The following is a 19,724-nucleotide window of genomic DNA, read 5'->3' on the forward strand; positions in this document are numbered from 1 at the left end:
TATTACTCGTGTACTCGCTGTAGTTGTCTCGCCATGCTGCACTATTTGCATATACTGGCCACTCATGCCAGAGTAGCATCTGCTCCATTTGCACACTGATTGAGGAGTATCTATAACATTTGCACAACCATTGTCCCAGATTATCGCACTACTCGTCACTTTAAACCGCATACACTCCTTGAAGTCTCAGCACCCTTTGCACAACGGTCATTGCACTGGACTATTGCGATATTAGTCATTCGAACTGCTCTAAGTGCTAGAGGACTCTGCATCTTTTTGCACAATTGTTTTTTGTCAATGTCTACCCCCCTACCTTGTCAATGTCTACCCCCCTACCCACCCTTGAGGACTTGCACGCTGCCAGAACTAAGACAAGGGCGTGCAAAATCCTCTCGGACCCTCCCCACCCCGGTCACCAGCTCTTCCAGTCTCCCGGCTCCACTAGTTTGGCTTCCTGCTGGCAGACAAAAGGATCCTCACCACCTTGTTTTTGTGCTTGTTGTTGTTTTTCTAACATTTTCCGCATGTAGTCAGCTAAATTAGCTTCATCATTTGTTTCCCATTGGTTCTTAAATTGAGGTAGTTTATAAGGCCTTCCAAACAATGTTTCATAGGCTGTTAGCCCTGAAGTACTTGTTATGTTTATATACAGGTTTACTAATTCTAAACACTGTGTCCACGGCCTTCCTGTTTCTTCAATGCACTTTTTAAGTCTGTTATTTATTGTTCCATTCATCCTCAATCACACCTCTGATTCACACAATCACATCTTTTTGCACAATTGTTTTTTGTCAATGTCTTCATGTCTCCAAAGTGTTCTGTAAATTGTTGTACTAGAGCGGCTCCAACTACCGGAGACAAATTCCTTGTGTGTTTTGGACATCCATCCATCCATCCATTTTCTGAGCCGCTTCTCCTCACTAGGGTCGCGGGAGTGCTGGAGCCTATCCCAGCTGTCATCGGGCAGGAGGCGGGGTACACCCTGAACTGGTTGCCAGCCAATCGCAGGGCACATAGAAACTAACAACCATTCGCACTCACAGTCATGCCTACGGGCAATTTAGAGTCTCCAATTAATGCATGTTTTTGGGATGTGGGAGGAAACCGGAGTGCCCGGAGAAAACCCACGCAGGCACGGGGAGAACATGCAAACTCCACACAGGCGGGGACGGGGATTGAACCCCGCACCTCAGAACTGTGAGGCTGACGCTCTAACCAGTCGGCCACCGTGCCGCCTGTTTTGGACATACTTGGCAAATAAAGATGATTCTGATTCTGATTCTGATTCATTTCCGCCACCTCCAGCTCTGCTTCCTGTTGTCTCTTCAGTGCCACTGTCTCTAATCCATACATCATGGCTGGCCTCACCACTGTTTTATAAACTTTGCCTTTCATCCAAGCAGAGACCTTTCTGTCACATAACACACCTGACACCTTCCTCCACCCGTTCAAACCTGCTTTGACCCGTTTCTTCACTTCCTGACCAGACTCACCATTGCTCTGGACGGTTGACCCCAAGTATTTAAAGTCCTCCTCCCTTGCTATCTCTTCTCCCTGTAGCCTCATTCTACCCCCACCACCCCTCTCATTCATGCACATATATTCTGTTTTACTTCGGCTAATCTTCATTCCTCTTCTTTCCAGTGCATGCCTCCATCTTTCTAACTGTTCCTCCAGCTGCTCCCTGCTTTCATTGCAGATCACAATGTCATCTCCAAACATCATGGTCCACGGGGATTCCAGTCTAACCTCATCTGTCAGCCTATCCAACACCACTGCAAAAAGGAAGGGGCTCAGGGCTGAACCCTGATGCAGTCCCACGTCCACCTTAAATTCTTCTGTCACACCGACAGCACACCTCACTGCTGTTCTGCTGCCCTCGTACATGTCCTGTATTATTCTAACATACTTCTCTGCCACTCCAGACTTCCGCATGCAGTACCACAGTTCCTCTCTGGGTACTCTGTCATAGGCTTTCTCTAGATCTACAAAGACACAATGTAGCTCCTTCTGACCTTCTCTGTACTTTTCCATCAACATCCTCAAGGCAAATAATGCATCTGTGGTCCTCTTTCTAGGCATGAAACCATACTGTTGCTCGCAAATACTCACTTCTGTCCTGAGTCTAGCCTCCACTACTCTTTCCCACAACTTTATTCCTCTATAGTTCCCACAGCTCTGCACATCACCTTTGTTCTTAAAAATGGGCACCAGTACACTTTTCCTCCATTCCTCAGGCATATTATTACGCACTAGAATTCTATTGAACAAGCTGGTCAAAAACTCCACAGCCACCTCTCCTAGATGCTTCCATACCTCCACAGGAATGTCATCAGGACCAACTGCCTTTCCATTTTTCATTCTCTTTAATGCCTTTCTAACTTCCCCCTTACTAATCATTGCCACTTCCTGGTCCACCACACTTGCCTCTTCTACTCTCCCTTCTCTATCATTTTCCTCATTCATCAACTCCTCGAAGTATTCTTTCCATCTACCTAGCACACTGCTGGCACCAGTCAACATATTTCCATCTCTATCCTGAATCACCCTAACCTGCTGCACATCCTTCCCATCTCTATCCCTCTGTCTGGCCAGCCTGTATAGATCCTTTTCTCCTTCTTTAGTGTCCAACCTGCCATACATGTCATCATATGCCTCTTGTTTTGCCTTTGCCACCTCTACCTTTGCCCTGTGTTGCATCTCAATGTATTCCTTTCGCCTCTCCTCGGTCCTCTCAGTGTCCCACTTCTTCTTAGCTAACCTTTTTCCTTGTATGATTTCCTGTCCTGTGAGGTTCCACCACCAAGTCTCCTTCTCTACTTTCCTGGCAGAAGATACACCAAGTACTCTCCTGCCTGCTTCTCTGATCACCTTGGCTGCAGTGGTCCAGTCTTCTGGAAGCTCCTCCCGTCCACCGAGATCCTGTTTCACCTCTTCCCGAAAAGCTGCACAACACTCGTCCTGTCTCAGCTTCCAGCACATGGTTCTCTTCTCTGCCTTTGTCTTCCTAATTTTCCTCCCCACCACCAGAGTCATCTTACACACCACCATCCTATGCTGTCTAGCCACATTCTCCCCTACTACTACCTTACAGTTGGTAACCTCCTTCAGATTACATCGTCTGCACAAGATGTAATTCACCTGTGTGCTTCTACCTCCGCTCTTGTAGGTCACCCTATGTTCGTGCCTCTTCTGGAAAAAAGTGTTCACTACAGCCATTTGCATCCTTGTTGCAAAGTCTACCACCATCTGTCCCTCCAAGTTCCTTTCCTGGATGCCGTACTTACCCATCACTTCTTCATCACCCCTATTGCCTGCACCAACATGTCCATTACAATCTGCACCGATTACGACTCTCTCTCTGTCTGGGATGCTCAGAACTACATCATCTAGCTCCTTCCAGAATTTCTCTTGCACCTCTAGGTCACATCCTACCTGTGGGGCATAGCCACTAATTACATTACACATAACACCCTCAATTTCAAATTTCAGCCTCATCACTCGATCTGATACTCTTTTCACCTCCAAGACATTCTTAGCCAACTGTTCTTTTAAAATAACCCCGACTCCATTTCTCTTCCCATCTACACCATGGTAAAATAATTTAAACCCTGCCCCTAAACTTCTAGCCTTACTGCCTTTCCACCTGGTCTCCTGGACACATAATATATCAAACATTCTCCTAATCATCATGTCAACCAACTCCCGAGATTTTCCTGTCATAGTCCCAACATTCAAAGTCTCCACATTCAGTTCTAGGCTCTGTGTTTTCCTCTTCTCTTTCTGCCAAAGAACCCGCTTTCCACCTCTTCTTCTTCTTTGACTTTGACCCACAGTAGCTAAATTTCCAACGGCGCCCTGCAGGTTGACGGCGCCGGTGGCGGACGTTGTTAACCCGGGCCACGACGGATCCGGTATGGAATTCTTTGGATGAACGCTCATATTTGTTTGGCAAGGTTTTAAGACGGATGCCCTTCCTGACGCAACCCTCTGCATTTATCCGGGCTTGGGACCGGCCTACAGTTTGCACTGACTTGTGCCCCCCATAGGGCTGCATTCAAAATGGGCACCATTATCACTGTATATTTTTTCAGGAACACCATATCTTGGAATGATATCCTTACAAAGTGCTTTTGCCACTGTCAATGCATCTGGATGTTTGGTTGGGAAGATTTCTATCCATTTTGAAAAGGCATCTATGATGACCAAACAATATTTTTTTTCCCTTCACTTTGGTTTAATTCAATAAAGTCCATATGGATAATTTGAAACGGATATTGTGGTGTAGGGAAGCGTCCTCTACGTGGTCTCAAATTACCTTGTGGATTGTGCCTTGCACATGTCAAACATGCCCTACAAAATGTTTTTGAATCAGAATTAAAACCATAAGTTGTATAATGTTGATGTAACTGCCCCACCATCCCTCCTGTTGAGACATGTGTTACACCATGACTCAATATAGCAGCCCATTTCTATAGATTTTTTGGTAGGATAGTTTTATTATTTTTTGTCATACATAGATGTCTTTTGTAATGTTGATAAGAGTTCTGCATGTGTAACCAATTTGCCTGTTGATGATATCAGGTGTGTACTGTGGCAAATGCATATTGACTATCTTTGTAAATTGTAACATCCTTTCCTCTCATTATTTTACACGCTTCTGTTAACGCTGCTAATTCTGCTGCCTGAGCTGAGTAATTTGATGGTAACCGCTCAGCTTTTATTACAGTGTCTTTAGTCACTTCTGCATAACCTGTTTGTGTTTTCCCTAGTTCATTTTTCTTCGATGAGCTATCTACAAACAGGACCTCTCCTTTTTCTAAAGGCTGATCTTTCAGGTCACTTCTGCTTTTGGCTGTTGTTTCTGCTAACTCTTGACAATCATGTTTTATTTCACAAAAAGCTTTTTCTGCTTCATCAATCCACTTTAAGGGTGATGTCATTTTGAGGCCTTCCTCATACATCATTTTACTCAGGTGCGGAATGATTTCCACATAATTTGGAACCCAGATTCTACAATAATTTGTTATCTTCTACTGCTAACACATGTGTCTGTCCTGCAGCTGCTTCTTTTTATTAAGGCTTGAGTAGGTGGTATCACATTCCATGCCCTTTTAAGGATGTGGTCAATGCCTGGAGGTGTGGGGGCTTTATTACCTTGTGAAATGTGCATTATAGCACTCCTCCAAGCTGCTCTTGCTTCCAATGAACAAGGGTGCTGTCATCTCAATACAGTTACAGCAAAAATGTATTATTATTATTTTTTTTTCCATGTTTCCATGTCTGGTGATGCCAGCAATACATCATCTACATAAAGTAAGATTTGACTTCCTCCTGGTGGTGGAAATTTAGCCATACTAGCGCTCATTACTTGGGAATAAGTAGCTGGACTTTCACAGTAGCCTTGTGGCAATCTAGTAAAAGTGTATCTTTATCCTCCAAATGTAAATGCAAACCAAAACTGACTATCCTTATCTATGGGTATAGAAAATAATGCATTGCTGATATCTACTACAATAAATACTGTAGCATCTGGCCTGAGTGTATCCAACAAAGTGTATTCAACAAAGGTCAGGCACACATGGAGCTTTTTGAATGACTGCATTATTTACCGCTTGTAAGTCTTGCACCATGCGGCATCCTACAGATTGTGGCGCTTTCTTTAGTGGGAATATTGGAGTGTTGCATGGCGAGTCATCACATTTTACTATTACCCCAGCAGCAATCAAATCTTCAATTTCTAGTTTGATGCCTTCGTTTGCATCCTGTTTCAATAGATATTGTCTCACACATGGTCTGTATTCCGTTTTCGGCCTGATTTGTCCTTGTAAAGTTCCTTTTATGAACCCAACATCTGAAGGTCCTTTAGACCATAACTTCTCTGACACTTCCTTCAACAAATCTTCCTCATCCTCAGTGAGCATTAAGTCTCATTTTTGCTGAGAATGTAGGTGTATCCCTTCTTGTGCCTGAATTGTCCAAAATAGTGCCTTTCTTTCTAATCCTGTTGAGGCACTTATTTCTGTATTGGTTGAAAAGGTAACCCCATCACTTGCTCTCTCACCTTGTTCAACTATTCTCCCTAAGTCTTTCCATTTTTTATGTCTATTTTTGTACAAAAAGATGTGGAGTGGAGTCCACATTCTAAACAGTGCTTCCATCTTTTCATTTAATGTCACTCCTACAACTGCTGTGCTTTCTGTATCAGTGTATAAATAAGTCACAGTGACTCTGGCTGGTGTTATTTTTGCCAATTTTCTCTCATAATCTGGACCAGGTGTACCTTTGTACCAGAGTGTAATATGCAAATCATTCTCTGACATTTTGTCTTGTAATTTGGGGATCACCTTTGTCCCTTCAGTCATTAATGCTGTTTCTTTTTATCTTTTATTATTTTATTTATTTATTTCAGCATGGAGGACGTGATTTACATACTCCTCCAAGGTGCCTGTAGGCAGGCCAATGTAATGTTTGTTAACCCAGCTGCGAATTCCATCTTTTAAACCTGCATGGAGAGCATTCTTCAACTGCTGTTGAAATGGCTCATTTACATCTCCATCCTCCTGCATGAGTCTTGAATACAGTTGTCATTCTTACTCTGTATTCCTCAAAAGGCTCATCATTCTTTTGTTTAACAGTGTAATTTGCTCTCTGTCTGAAAGGCTGGGTTGCTCGGTTAATTAATCCTTGCACCCGGTGTCCCAATTTGCGACTATCATGGGCCAAAATACCATTTGCATCTCTTGGATACCATGGTCCTCTAATATTATGCCAATCTGGACCCATGGCTGCCATCCACGCTTGTTGGATTTCTGCACCATTTAAGTTATATGATTGCCTTAAATTTTCCAGTTCCTCAACAAACTGGTTTATGACTGCTTTATGTGGTGTCAGTCTTTCTAATGTGGAGGCGGTGGTAATTTTGGATAAAGGGGGGCAGTTACACCTCCCCCGTTTTCATTTACTTCAACAACTCTCTCTTCTCCTCGACACTGACCCTGTTTAATCATCCTCCTTTCTATGGAACATAAATTGTTATTTTTCCTTCTCTACACATTCTCTCTTTCTTTTCACATTTTTTTCCTTTCTTATTTTGTCTACATTCTCTTTTCCATTCTCTGTCTCCCTCTCAAATTCTCATCCAGTATTCTGTTTCCTCAAAACCATTTTCCTTCATTTTCTTAAGGTTTTTTTTTTTTTTTTTTTTTTTTTAATGATTGATTCCGGCGGCACGGCGGCCGACTGGTGAGTGCGAATGGTTGTTTGTTTGTATGTGCCGTGCGATTGGCTGGCAAAAAGTTCAGGGTGTACCCCGCCTCCTGCCCGATGACAGCTGGGATAGGCTCCAGCACGCCCGCAACCCTCGTGAGGAGAAGCGGCTCAGAAAATGGATGGATGGATGGATGGATGGATGATTGATTCCTGCAACGCGGCTATTTTTTGTGTATTTAACTAACCATTAAAGCCGTGCTCAGTTATCCATGTGTCTAAATATTAAATTTTACAAGGATCCTGTCTTTTTCTTTTTTTTTAATGAACTTCCAATCTTTACACTGCAGTGTATCCCTGGGTTTTATTTTACTACTTCCTTTCCCCATTTTAGAAAATTTGGTCCAGTTTGTCAACACCTAGGATGTTCTAAAAACTGGTTTCTTATCAGTAGGACAGCAACTAAAATTTTCTGTTGTGGTAATTCTCACTTCAACCTTTTCAGGTGGAGAATTCTTGCCTTTGCATCCACACCAGTCTGCTGTTTACAATACCACAGTTTTATATGAGATAAATACCTTGTGGTATTTTATCTCCATCCATTCACTTCTCAATCACACAAGCGCTTTATTACTGCGATTTTCAGGGAATTTAAGTGTACACAGGACTCCGCCGTCCTTTTTCTACGGAATTTATCTGACTCCGCCGTCCCTCATATACCTGCCATTTACTAGTATTCACAGGGTTTTCCAACACGCAATGACCTCCAGTCATTAACACACAATGACATCCAGTCATTCACTTCCCCCCTTTAAGGACGTTTAACTCACCACTGTTGTCTTCCCTTCATCGGAATGCCGTCAACCGTCAGATCCCAGCTGGTGGGTCGAGGTCCAGTCCTGGAAAAGGATCTCTAGGCTCTCTCTAGGGAGTCTGCCGTGGCCACGGTCTTTCTGGAGTCCACCACACCCGCTGGAATCCTTAGGTATTTTGGCATCCAGCTCGAAGGACCAGGTTAATCTCAGGTTCAAACAACCTAGAACATTTAATAAACAATAAACAAGGAAGGAAGACAAGAGATGGTTTATATACTCGCGAGGAGAACGATTAGAGTTGTTCGCAGTCACAATCTCCTACCGCTCTGAACACACTCTGTCGATCCCTCTTTTTTTTTCCTACGGGCGGTTCCTAGTTACACAGACGTTGCTGCTATCTTGAGATAAGGGCACACACAGCAGCAATGTAAAACAATCACATATATGACTCATTGTGTTCTTAATCAGCGCTGATTGCTTCAACCTTTGACCTTCGACCGCAAAATGTTCCAGCCGCTATCTTTTGATGCGGGCACAGTCCTCTTCACAGACAACGTCAACTTTTATGATACAATCAACATTATACTGCTAAATGCATGCTTTGAAAATACTATAAGAGTAAATATGGGATAACAAATGTACATTTATTCTAACACCTCGTTTGCCATCTGCCCTTGCTCTCTGCAAACCAGTGCTCACCTCTTGCGGCCCACCGACAACACAGACTCCTACCCTGCCAGACCGGTCCTCGTTGGAACCCTGCCAATCCCGGATGTAGTTCTCGGAGTTCCTTTGTTCGCTTCCAAGCTGCAATAAACTGTTATTCACAAACTCACCTCCCTGTCCTCTCTGCATCTGGGTCCAACTTGCAACCTGAATCCTGACAGCATAGTCTGGCCCGTCATGGACCCAGGGGACGCGGCTCCCTTTCGCCAAACAGTTACCGGACAGAGCATGCTTTTTGGAGCAACACGACCAAGCCCTCACCCTGCTGACTGAAAAGTTACGTGACTTCTCACAAGCTCTCACATCCCTCCAAAATCAATTTGCCTCACTCCAACCTTGCGCAGAGCCGCCTGCTGCAGCATCCACAGCTCCCCCCTCACCCATGTAATACGTGAACCATACGTACCCGCACCAGCCCCTTACGACGGCAATCTAGGGTCTTGTCGCGCCTTTTTGTTCCAGTGTTCATTTGTGTTTGAACAGCAACCACAGTCGTAGTCTACCGACAACGCTAAAATTGCCTACCTCATCGGCTGTCAGCGCTCTCGTGGGCCACGGCGGAATGGGAGAAACGGTCAGCCGTCTGTGCGTCATATTCTTCTTTTTTTGATCACACGGTGCTCGAGAGGGACCGGAACATTTTGGGGCAACATTTTGGCGTACTTTGTGAGTTTTTCGTATGACTTTTTGACTCCAATTTGGGGCATGGTGCCCCAAGTGAACACATTTGAATTGGGGACACCTGGGGACAACCTGGGGAACCCTCATTTTGGGGCACAAGGCACTTAGGGGAACCGCGGCGGGATGGTTTCGTGAAGTACCGGCCGTTGGACACTAGAGACCTCTGCAGACCATCTTTTAACAGCCACCCACTTTTCCGGATACTTTTCCACGCTGCCGGGGGGGGGGGCTTTGGAGGGCTTAATCAGTTTCAGTTTCAGTTTCAGTTTATTTTTGAAAGGGGACAATGCAATTTCATAAAACACATGAAGTACACATGGTTAAAAAAGCCAGAATTAGCCAGAAGGCTAGTTTTCATCTGTAGTCCCCTGGCCATGATGTAAAAAAGCAGTAAAATACATCTACAAGACAATATAATACAGGATACATAATCAAACTATACTATTAAGAGAGAATAAAACCATAATTTTTTTGATCATAACAAAAAGACAACATAACATACTTGTCTTTTAGTGTTGGCAGCTATAGGTGTTAACTAGCCACATTTTCAGTTTTTTTGTGAAGGCCTTGTATGTTGTAAGCAGTTTAACCTCCTTAGGTACTGAGTTCCACTCACCAGCGCTCCTCACTGACCAGGCTGACTTACTGAAAGTGCTCCTGCGCAGAGGAATGAGACAGTCACCTCTGACAGAGCCTCGAGTGACACGCTCAGAGCTGTTTCTTTGGCTGATGAACTCAGCCAGAGGAGCTGGGGCCAAATCATGCAGTACTTTATAAATCAAATTTAAATCTGCAAATATGTGAAGACGGTCCCAGTTTAAAAGACTGTATTTTTTTAAAATTGCACAGTGATGATAGTGCCTTGGTTTTTTATCCATCACTTTAATTACTTGTTTGTACAAAACTTCCAATGGTTTTTTTGCATTCTGACCAGCCTGGGACCAACTGGTTATGCAATAGTTAAAGTGACTAAGAATCATCGAATGCAGGTAAATTTTTGCAGCTTCAGTTGACATTTCATTCCGAATTGCACGAAAATTTGCGAGGTTTAATTTGATATTTTTACACAATTTGTCAATATGGGCTTTAAAGGAAAGCTGTGAATCTATTATTAACCCAAGATATTTGTATTGGCTGACAATTTGCATTTTTTCTCCATTAACAAGTATGTCGGGGTCAGGTGATACTCTATTTGTTTTAGTGAAATACATGCCTACAGTTTTAGAAACGTTTAGCTGTAGACAGCACTCCTGCAACCAAGTTGTGACACAGGACATTGTATTAGTGAGTTTAGCAGCAACAGTATCTTTGGAGCGACCATGAACAAAGAAAACTGTGTCGTCTGCATACATTACGCACTCTGCTTCAGAGCAAACAGTGGGCAAATCGTTGATATAAAGACTAAATAAAAGGGGGCCCAATATTGATCCCTGAGGGACTCCAGAGGTTAGCCTAAGAGACTCTGATCTGCAGTTGTTAACTGATACAGATTGTGTTCGGTCATGCAGATATGATTCAATCCAGCTCACAGCTTTGCGAGAGAAGTTAAATTTTGAGAGCTTGGTAAGAAGAACAGAGTGATTTACTGTATCAAAAGCTTTCCTGAGGTCCAAGAACACCGACCCTACAACTCCACCCTTGTCGAGAGAAGATTTTATTTTCTCAATGAAGAGGCATGTAGCCATTTCAGTGGAATGCTTGGATCTGAAACCAAACTGCATGGCGTGGAGAGAGGGGGAGCTGCTGATTAAATAATGGACAATCTGCTCTGACAGCCATTTTTCTGCAACTTTGGAAATGGCCGGAAGAATGCTTATAGGTCGGTAGTTATTCAGAGAAGTTGAGTCACCGGATTTAAAGACAGAGGTAACAATAGCAGATTTCCAGGCCTTTGGAAAGTGACCAGATGAAATTGAAAGATTAATGATTGAGGCAATAGGAGGAGCAAGAGTTGAACCTAGATCTTTGAGCATGCTCGTGTCCATTCCAAAAACATCATTTGCCTTAGATGGTTTGAGTGAATTAATTAAATCGATAACTTTGGTCTCAGTAATATTTGTAATAGTAAAGAACTGCGTTGTAGACAATGCAGGGTATTCCTTCATTTGTTTTACTGCAAACTTAGAAGAGATTTCTGACACAGATTCAATGAAGTAGTTGTTAAAAGCATCAGCCATCACTTGAGGTTCCGTCAGGATGTTTCCATTTAATTGAATTTGCATTAGTTTTGTTTTGTTATTTTGTGTAACACCCAATAGTTTTTTAAAATAATTCCAGGTTATTTTTGAATTTCCCTTCGCACTATTCAGAGCAGTAATGAAAAAGTCAGCTTTAGATTTTCTTATTTCTTTCACTACCCTATTTCTCAGTGAGATAAAGTGCTCTCTATTGTATCCTGATTTGACCGACAACTTCAAGGAATGATCGCGTTCTTTCGTACTTTTTCACATTTTGGGATCCATGCTGGGACTTTGCTGGGACTTAGTGCAAGATGCTCTGCGTGACCTCCGGAGCTCCATAAGGGGTACTTTGTTACATTTTGGGACTTGTGTTACAAAAATTGGTACAACTAGGGTGTTATCATTGTTTCTGCCCTACACTGCCACGAAACAACACGAGGAATATTTGTGAGGATGACCCAGCGCGCCAACTTGGTGAACTTCGTTCGCAAAGTCTACGCATATGACCCACTTCTGACAAGATGTGACCACCAAACACTTGGTTCCTGTCCTCGGTCATCCAGTAGCGGTAGGGGAAAATGTGTGTTTTGCAAGCAGAAGGAGTTTGTACTCATTTACCTCAAAAATAGCTTAATATACACAAAACAGTCAAGCTGCATTGGCCAGGAATCAGACCCAGGGCTCCCGCGTGGAAGGCGAGAATTCTACCACTGAACAACCAATGCTTGGTATGGGGGCTCTTGCACTTTGACTACATTCCAATGCTCTCGAACGGGTCGCCAACCGGATGAGCAGACCGCCTGGGGTGAATAGACCCGGATCCTTTGTTCCTTCTAAACAACGCAATATACTACTGTCATATAATATAATAATGTAGTAGTAATATACTACTACTGCCACTACTGGCCGAGTGGTTCAAGGGGATGCAATCAGGTTCCAGTCTCTATGGAGGCGTGGGTTCAAATCCCACTACTGACAGTGTCTTGTGTATAAAGACAATGTGTCCATTCTGGCATTAATTTCCTTTTTGTGAGTGCGCCTCTGCTGAGGGGGAATTCAGTGCTCACATGGCGAGTGACAATGTGACTCGGAAGGGCGTAATAAAGGCGAAAGCCTCCTCACCCCTCACCGATCTAAGCGCGAGTCGTGCTTACTTATAGGAATAATGTGCTCGTCACAGACTGTCAATAATGAACACCATCTTCACACATAAGGGTTTCCAATTGAGCACTTGACACCAGGACAACCCAAGGTCGCAGTTCGATGATCGACTTTGTGGTCGTGTCATCGGACATGCTGCTGCATTTCTTGGACACTGGGGTGAAAAGAGGGGCGGAGCTGCAATCTGATTCCCACTGGGTGGTGTGTTTGCTTCGATGTTGGGGGCAGATGTCAGTTCGACATGAAAGAGAATTACGTATTGTGAGGGTGTGCTGGTAATGTCTGGCAGAGTCCCTAGTCAGAAGGAGCTTCAACTCCCACCTCCGGCAAAACTTTGTCCATGTCCCGGGGGAAGCAGGGGACATTAAGTGCGAGTGGCCCATGTTCTGTCAAGAGACTTTGTCTTCATTCTCCTGCTCTTGACTTGGATTCCTACATTTCAGATGAGTATTCAGTCAGTAAGTCAGAGGCACTGGCATGCATATAAACATCAGAAAACTATGATGCAATGAAAAACAACACAATTGAAGTCTGTCGGAGTGGCTGAGCCGTCCAAGCAACTCCCTTCAGGTTGCAATATCTACGGGTATGCGGGTTGACATTCTGCTTCTTGTGTGATTAGACTGACAAAAACTGTCTGTTTCCTCTCCTTGGCTTTCCAGTCCAACAAAAATTGGTACAACTAGGGTGTTATCATTGTTTCTGCCCTACACTGCCACGAAACAACACAAGGAATATTTTTGAGGATGGCCCAGCGCGCCAAGTTGGTGAACTAAGTTGGCAAATTCTTCGCATATGACTCACTTCTGACAAGATGTGACCAACAAACACTTGGTTCCTGTCCTCGGTCGTCCAGTACCGGTTGGGGAAAATGTGTGTTTTGCAAGCAGAAGGAGTTTGTACTCATTTACCTCAAACAGAGCTGAATATACACAAAAGAGTCAAGCTGCATTGGCCGGGAATCGGACCCGGGCCTCCCGCGTGGCAGGTGAGAATTCTACCACTAAACCACCAATGCTTGGTATGGGGGCTCTTGCACTTTGACTACATTCCAATGCTCCAGAACGGGTCGCCCACCGGATGAGCAGACCGCCTGGGGTGAATAAAGACCCAAACCCTTTGTGCCTTCTAAACAAAGCAAAGTACTACTGTCAGGATGGCTAACCAAGGTGCTGCATTCAGGTTGCAGTCTCTATGGAGGCGTGGGTTCAAATCCCACTCCTGACAGTGTCAAGTGTATAAAGACAATGTGTCCATTTTGTCATTAATTTCCTTTTTGTGAGTGCGCCTCTGCTGAGGGGGAATTCAGTGCTCACATGGCGAGTGACAATGTGACTCGGAAGTGCGTGATAAAGGCGAAATCCTCCTCACCCCTCCCCGATCTAAGCGCGAGTCATGCTTACTTATAGGAATAATGTGCTCGTCACAGACTGTCAATAATGAACACCATCTTCACACATAAGGGTTTCCAGATGAGCACTTGACACCAGGAAAACCTAAGGCCGCAGTTCGATGATCGACTTTGTGGTCGTGTCATCGGACATGCTGCCGCATTTCTTGGACACTGGGGTCAAAAGAGGGGCGGAGCTGCAATCTGATTCCCATTGGGTGGTGTGTTTGCTTTGATGTTGGGGGCAGATGTCAGTTCAACATGAAAGAGAATTACGTATTGTGATGGTGTGCTGGTAATGTCTGGCAGAGTCCCTCGTCAGAAGGAGCTTCAACTCCCACCTCCGGCAAAACTTTGTCCATGTCCCGGGGGAAGGAGAGGACATTAAGTACGAGTGGCCCATGTTCTGTCAAGAGACTTTGTCTTCAGTTTGCTGCTCTTGACTTGGATTCCTACATTTCAGATGAGTATTCAGTCAGTAAGTCAGAGGCACTGGCATGCATATAAACATCAGAAAACTATGATGCAATGAAAAATAACATAATCGAAGTCTGTCGGAGTGGCTGAGCCGTCCAAGCAACTCCATTGAGGTTGCAATATCTACGGGTATGCGGGTTGACATTCTGCTTCTTGTGTGATTAGACTGACAAAAACTGTCTGTTTCCTCTCCTTGGCTTTCCAGTCCAACAAAAATTGGTACAACTAGGGTGTTATCATTGTTTCTGCCCTACACTGCCACGAAACAACACAAGGAATATTTTTGAGGATGGCCCAGCGCGCCAAATTGGTGAACTAAGTTCGCAAATTCTTCGCATATGACTCACTTCTGACAAGATGTGACCAACAAACACTTGGTTCCTGTCCTCGGTCGTCCAGTACCGGTTGGGGAAAATGTGTGTTTTGCAAGCAGAAGGAGTTTGTACTCATTTACCTCAAACAGAGCTGAATATACACAAAAGGGTCAAGCTGCATTGGCCGGGAATCGGACCCTGGCCTCCCACATGGCAGGCGAGAATTCTACCACTGAACCACCAATGCTTGGGATGGGGGCTCTTGCACTTGCCCACCGGATGAGCAGACCGCCTGGGGTGAATAAAGACCCGGACCCTTTGTTCCTTCTAAACAAAGCAAAGTACTACTGTCAGGATGGCCGAGCGGTCCAAGGTGCTGCATTCAGGTTGCAGTCTCTATGGAGGCGTGGATTCAAATCCCACTCCTGACAGTGTCTAGTGTATAAAGACAATGTGTCCTTTCTGTCATTAATTTCCTTTTTGTGAGTGCGCCTCTGCTGAGGGGGAATTCAGTGCTCACATGGCGAGTGACAATGTGACTCGGAAGTGGGTGATAAAGGCGAAAGCCTCCTCACCCGTCCCCGATCTAAGCGCGAGTCATGCTTACTTGTAGGAATAATGTGCTCGTCACAGACTGTCAATAATGAACACCATCTTCACACATAAGGGTTTCCAGATGAGCACTTGACACCAGGGCAACCTAAGGCCGCAGTTCGATGATCGACTTTGTGGTCGTGTCATCGGACATGCTGCCGCATTTCTTGTACACTGGGGTCAAAAGAGGGGCGGAGCTGCAATCTGATGGCGCCTACCAGTGTGGTCGCCTCGGTAACGCGCTCTCTAGTATTGTCTTTGTTTTTGTGTTTTTCGTCCGTCTTTGGAGACCTTACACGACTCACTTACACAAGGGGAGACCTGCTAACCATCATGGAGTCTACTCCGGACTTTCTGTCACCAACTTTCGAATATCCGCTCAGTTTTTTCCCCGGGTTACTCACCGGAGCGGCGTCCGCGGTTTTCGGCGCATGGAGACGGAAGCGGCGCCACAGAGGGAAGCGAGCCGGCATTCAGGTGAAACTCCGCAAGAGAGGACACAGATTGGCGTTCCCGTCGTCGAATGTACGCTCCCTACCCAACAAAATGGACGAGCTTCATCTTCTGTTAAAGACCAGGAAAGACTTCGGACGTTCCGCGGCCATGTGCTTCACGGAGACCTGGCTTTGCGACGCTGTACCCGATGGCGGCGTCTTGCTCCCTGGCTTCCACATTCATCGAGCGGACCGCGACATGGAATCCTCGGGGAAAACAAAGGGCGGCGGGATATGCCTCTATATCAACGAAAAATGGTGTACGGACGTCACGGTGCTCAGCACACACTGCAGCCCGCATTTGGAGTCGCTATTCTTAAACTGTAAACCATTCTACTCGCCACGTGAGTTCGCATCATTCATACTGGCTGGAGTCTATATAACGCCTCAAGCTAACACGAACGCCGCATTGCTAACGCTCGCCGATCAAGTCAACGAAATTGAAAAAAAACACCCCGACTCACCCCTCATTATTCTTGGGGACTTTAACAAAGCTAAAGTCAACCACGAACTCCCTAAATACAAGCATCACATCGACTGTCCTACCAGGGAAAATAATACTTTAGACCACTGCTACACTACGGTAAAAAACGCATACCGTGCTATACCTCGTGCAGCCCTGGGCTCGTCTGATCACTGCTTAATTCACTTAATACCGACGTACAGGCAAGAACTTAAATGTGCGAAGCCTCCAGTGAAAACAGTCAAAAAGTGGACAAATGAAGCCAAGATGGAACTTCAAAGCTGTTTAGACTGCACAGACTGGAGTGTCTTTGAAAATTCAGCTGGCAGCCTGGATGAATATACGGACACTGTCACATCCTATATCAGTTTCTGTGAAGAGGTCTGTGTACCAACAAAATCATTGTTTATCAGTTTATTTTTGAAAGGGGACAATGCAATTTCATAAAACACATGAAGTACACATGGTTAAAAAAGCCAGAATTAGCCAGAAGGCTAGTTTTCAACTGTAGTCCCCTGGCCATGATGTAAAAAAGCAGTAAAATACATCTACAAGACAATATAATACAGGCTACATAATCAAACTATACTATTAAGAGAGAATAAAACCATAATTTTTTTGATCAGAACAAAAAGACAACATAACATACTTGTCTTTTAGTGTTGGCAGGTATAGGTGTTAACTAGCCACATTTTCAGTTTTTTTGTGAAGGCCTTGTATGTTGTAAGCAGTTTAACCTCCTCAGGTACTGAGTTCCACTCACCAGCGCTCCTCACTGACCAGGCTGACTTACTGAAAGTGCTCCTGCGCAGAGGAATGAGACAGTCACCTCTGACAGAGCCTCGAGTGACACGCTCAGAGCTGTTTCTTTGGCTGATGAACTCAGCCGGAGGAGCTGGGGCCAAATCATGCAGTACTTTATAAATCAAATTTAAATCTGCAAATATGTGAAGACGGTCCCAGTTTAAAAGACTGTATTTTTTTTTAATTGCACAGTGATGATAGTGCCTTGGTTTTTTATCCATCACTTTAATTACTTGTTTGTACAAAACTTCCAATGGTTTTTTTGCATTCTGACCAGCCTGGGACCAACTGGTTATGCAATAGTTAAAGTGACTAAGAATCATCGAATGCAGGTAAATTTTTGCAGCTTCAGTTGACATTTCATTCCGAATTGCACGAAAATTTGCGAGTTTAATTTGATATTTTTACACTCAGTTCAGTTCAGTTTATTTTTGAAGGGACTGCAATTTCATAAAACACATGAAGTACACATGGTTAAAAAAGCCAGAATTAGCCAGAAGGCTAGTTTTCATCTGTAGTCCCCTGGCCATGATGTAAAAAAGCAGTAAAATACATCTACAAGACAATATAATACAGGATACATAATCAAACTATACTATTAAGAGAGAATAAAACCATAATTTTTTTGATCATAACAAAAAGACAACATAACATACTTGTCTTTTAGTGTTGGCAGCTATAGGTGTTAACTAGCCACATTTTCAGTTTTTTTGTGAAGGCCTTGTATGTTGTAAGCAGTTTAACCTCTAGGTACTGAGTTCCACTCACCAGCGCTCCTCACTGACCAGGCTGACTTACTGAAAGTGCTCCTGCGCAGAGGAATGAGACAGTCACCTCTGACAGAGCCTCGAGTGACACGCTCAGAGCTGTTTCTTTGGCTGATGAACTCAGCCAGAGGAGCTGGGGCCAAATCATGCAGTACTTTATAAATCAAATTTAAATCTGCAAATATGTGAAGACGGTCCCAGTTTAAAAGACTGTATTTTTTTAAAATTGCACAGTGATGATAGTGCCTTGGTTTTTTATCCATCACTTTAATTACTTGTTTGTACAAAACTTCCAATGGTTTTTTTGCATTCTGACCAGCCTGGGACCAACTGGTTATGCAATAGTTAAAGTGACTAAGAATCATCGAATGCAGGTAAATTTTTGCAGCTTCAGTTGACATTTCATTCCGAATTGCACGAAAATTTGCGAGGTTTAATTTGATATTTTTACACAATTTGTCAATATGGGCTTTAAAGGAAAGCTGTGAATCAATTATTAACCCAAGATATTTGTATTGGCTGACAATTTGCATTTTTTCTCCATTAACAAGTATGTCGGGGTCAGGTGATACTCTATTTGTTTTAGTGAGATACATGCCTACAGTTTTAGAAATGTTTAGCTGTAGACAGCACTCCTGCAACCAAGTTGTGACACAGGACATTGTATTAGTGAGTTTAGCAGCAACAGTATCTTTGGAGCGACCATGAACAAAGAAAACTGTGTCGTCTGCATACATTACGCACTCTGCTTCAGAGCAAACAGTGGGCAAATCGTTGATATAAAGACTAAATAAAAGGGGGCCCAATATTGATCCCTGAGGGACTCCAGAGGTTAGCCTAAGAGACGCTGATCTGCAGTTGTTAACTGATACAGATTGTGTTCGGTCATGCAGATATGATTCAAACCAGCTCACAGCTTTGCGAGAGAAGTTAAATTTTGAGAGCTTGGTAAGAAGAACAGAGTGATTTACTGTATCAAAAGCTTTCCTGAGGTCCAAGAACACCGCCCCTACAACTCCACCCTTGTCGAGAGAAGATTTTATTTTCTCAATGAAGAGGCATGTAGCCATTTCAGTGGAATGCTTGGATCTGAAACCAAACTGCATGGCGTGGAGAGAGGGGGAGCTGCTGATTAAATAATGGACAATCTGCTCTGACAAGAATGCTTATAGGTCGGTAGTTATTCAGAGAAGTTGAGTCACCGGATTTAAAGACAGGGGTAACAATAGCAGATTTCCAGGCCTTTGGAAAGTGACCAGATGAAATTGAAAGATTAATGATTGAGGCAATAGGAGGAGCAAGAGTTGAACCTAGATCTTTGAGCATGCTCGTGTCCATTCCAAAAACATCCTTTGCCTTAGATGGTTTGAGTGAATGAATTAAATCGATAACTTTGGTCTCAGTAATATTTGTAATAGTAAAGAACTGCGTTGTAGACAATGCAGGGTATTCCTTCATTTGTTTTACTGCAAACTTAGAAGAGATTTCTGACACAGATTCAATGAAGTAGTTGTTAAAAGCATCAGCCATCACTAGAAGTTCCGTCAGGATGTTTCCATTTAATTGAATTTGCATTAGTTTTGTTTTGTTATTTTGTGTAACACCCAATAGTTTTTTAATATAATTCCAGGTTATTTTTGAATTTCCCT

The 19,724-nt window shown here is 43.8% G+C and overlaps 3 non-coding genes across 3 annotated transcripts; 1 reads left to right on the forward strand and 2 right to left on the reverse strand.

Moving 5' to 3' along the window:
- Nucleotides 1-13,719: 13,719 nt before the first annotated feature.
- trnag-gcc (transfer RNA glycine (anticodon GCC)) lies at nt 13,720-13,790 on the reverse strand. The gene has a single exon. It is a non-coding gene; the product is annotated as a tRNA-Gly (tRNA).
- A 1,339-nt stretch (nt 13,791-15,129) lies between these two features.
- On the reverse strand, nt 15,130-15,200 carry trnag-gcc (transfer RNA glycine (anticodon GCC)). The gene has a single exon. It is a non-coding gene; the product is annotated as a tRNA-Gly (tRNA).
- Nucleotides 15,201-15,302: 102 nt separating this feature from the next.
- Nucleotides 15,303-15,384, forward strand: trnal-cag (transfer RNA leucine (anticodon CAG)). The gene has a single exon. It is a non-coding gene; the product is annotated as a tRNA-Leu (tRNA).
- Nucleotides 15,385-19,724: the final 4,340 nt, after the last annotated feature.

The sequence above is a fragment of the Phyllopteryx taeniolatus genome, unplaced genomic scaffold, assembly GCF_024500385.1.
Source record: "Phyllopteryx taeniolatus isolate TA_2022b unplaced genomic scaffold, UOR_Ptae_1.2 contig_83, whole genome shotgun sequence".
In the NCBI taxonomy this organism is placed as follows: domain Eukaryota; kingdom Metazoa; phylum Chordata; class Actinopteri; order Syngnathiformes; family Syngnathidae; genus Phyllopteryx; species Phyllopteryx taeniolatus.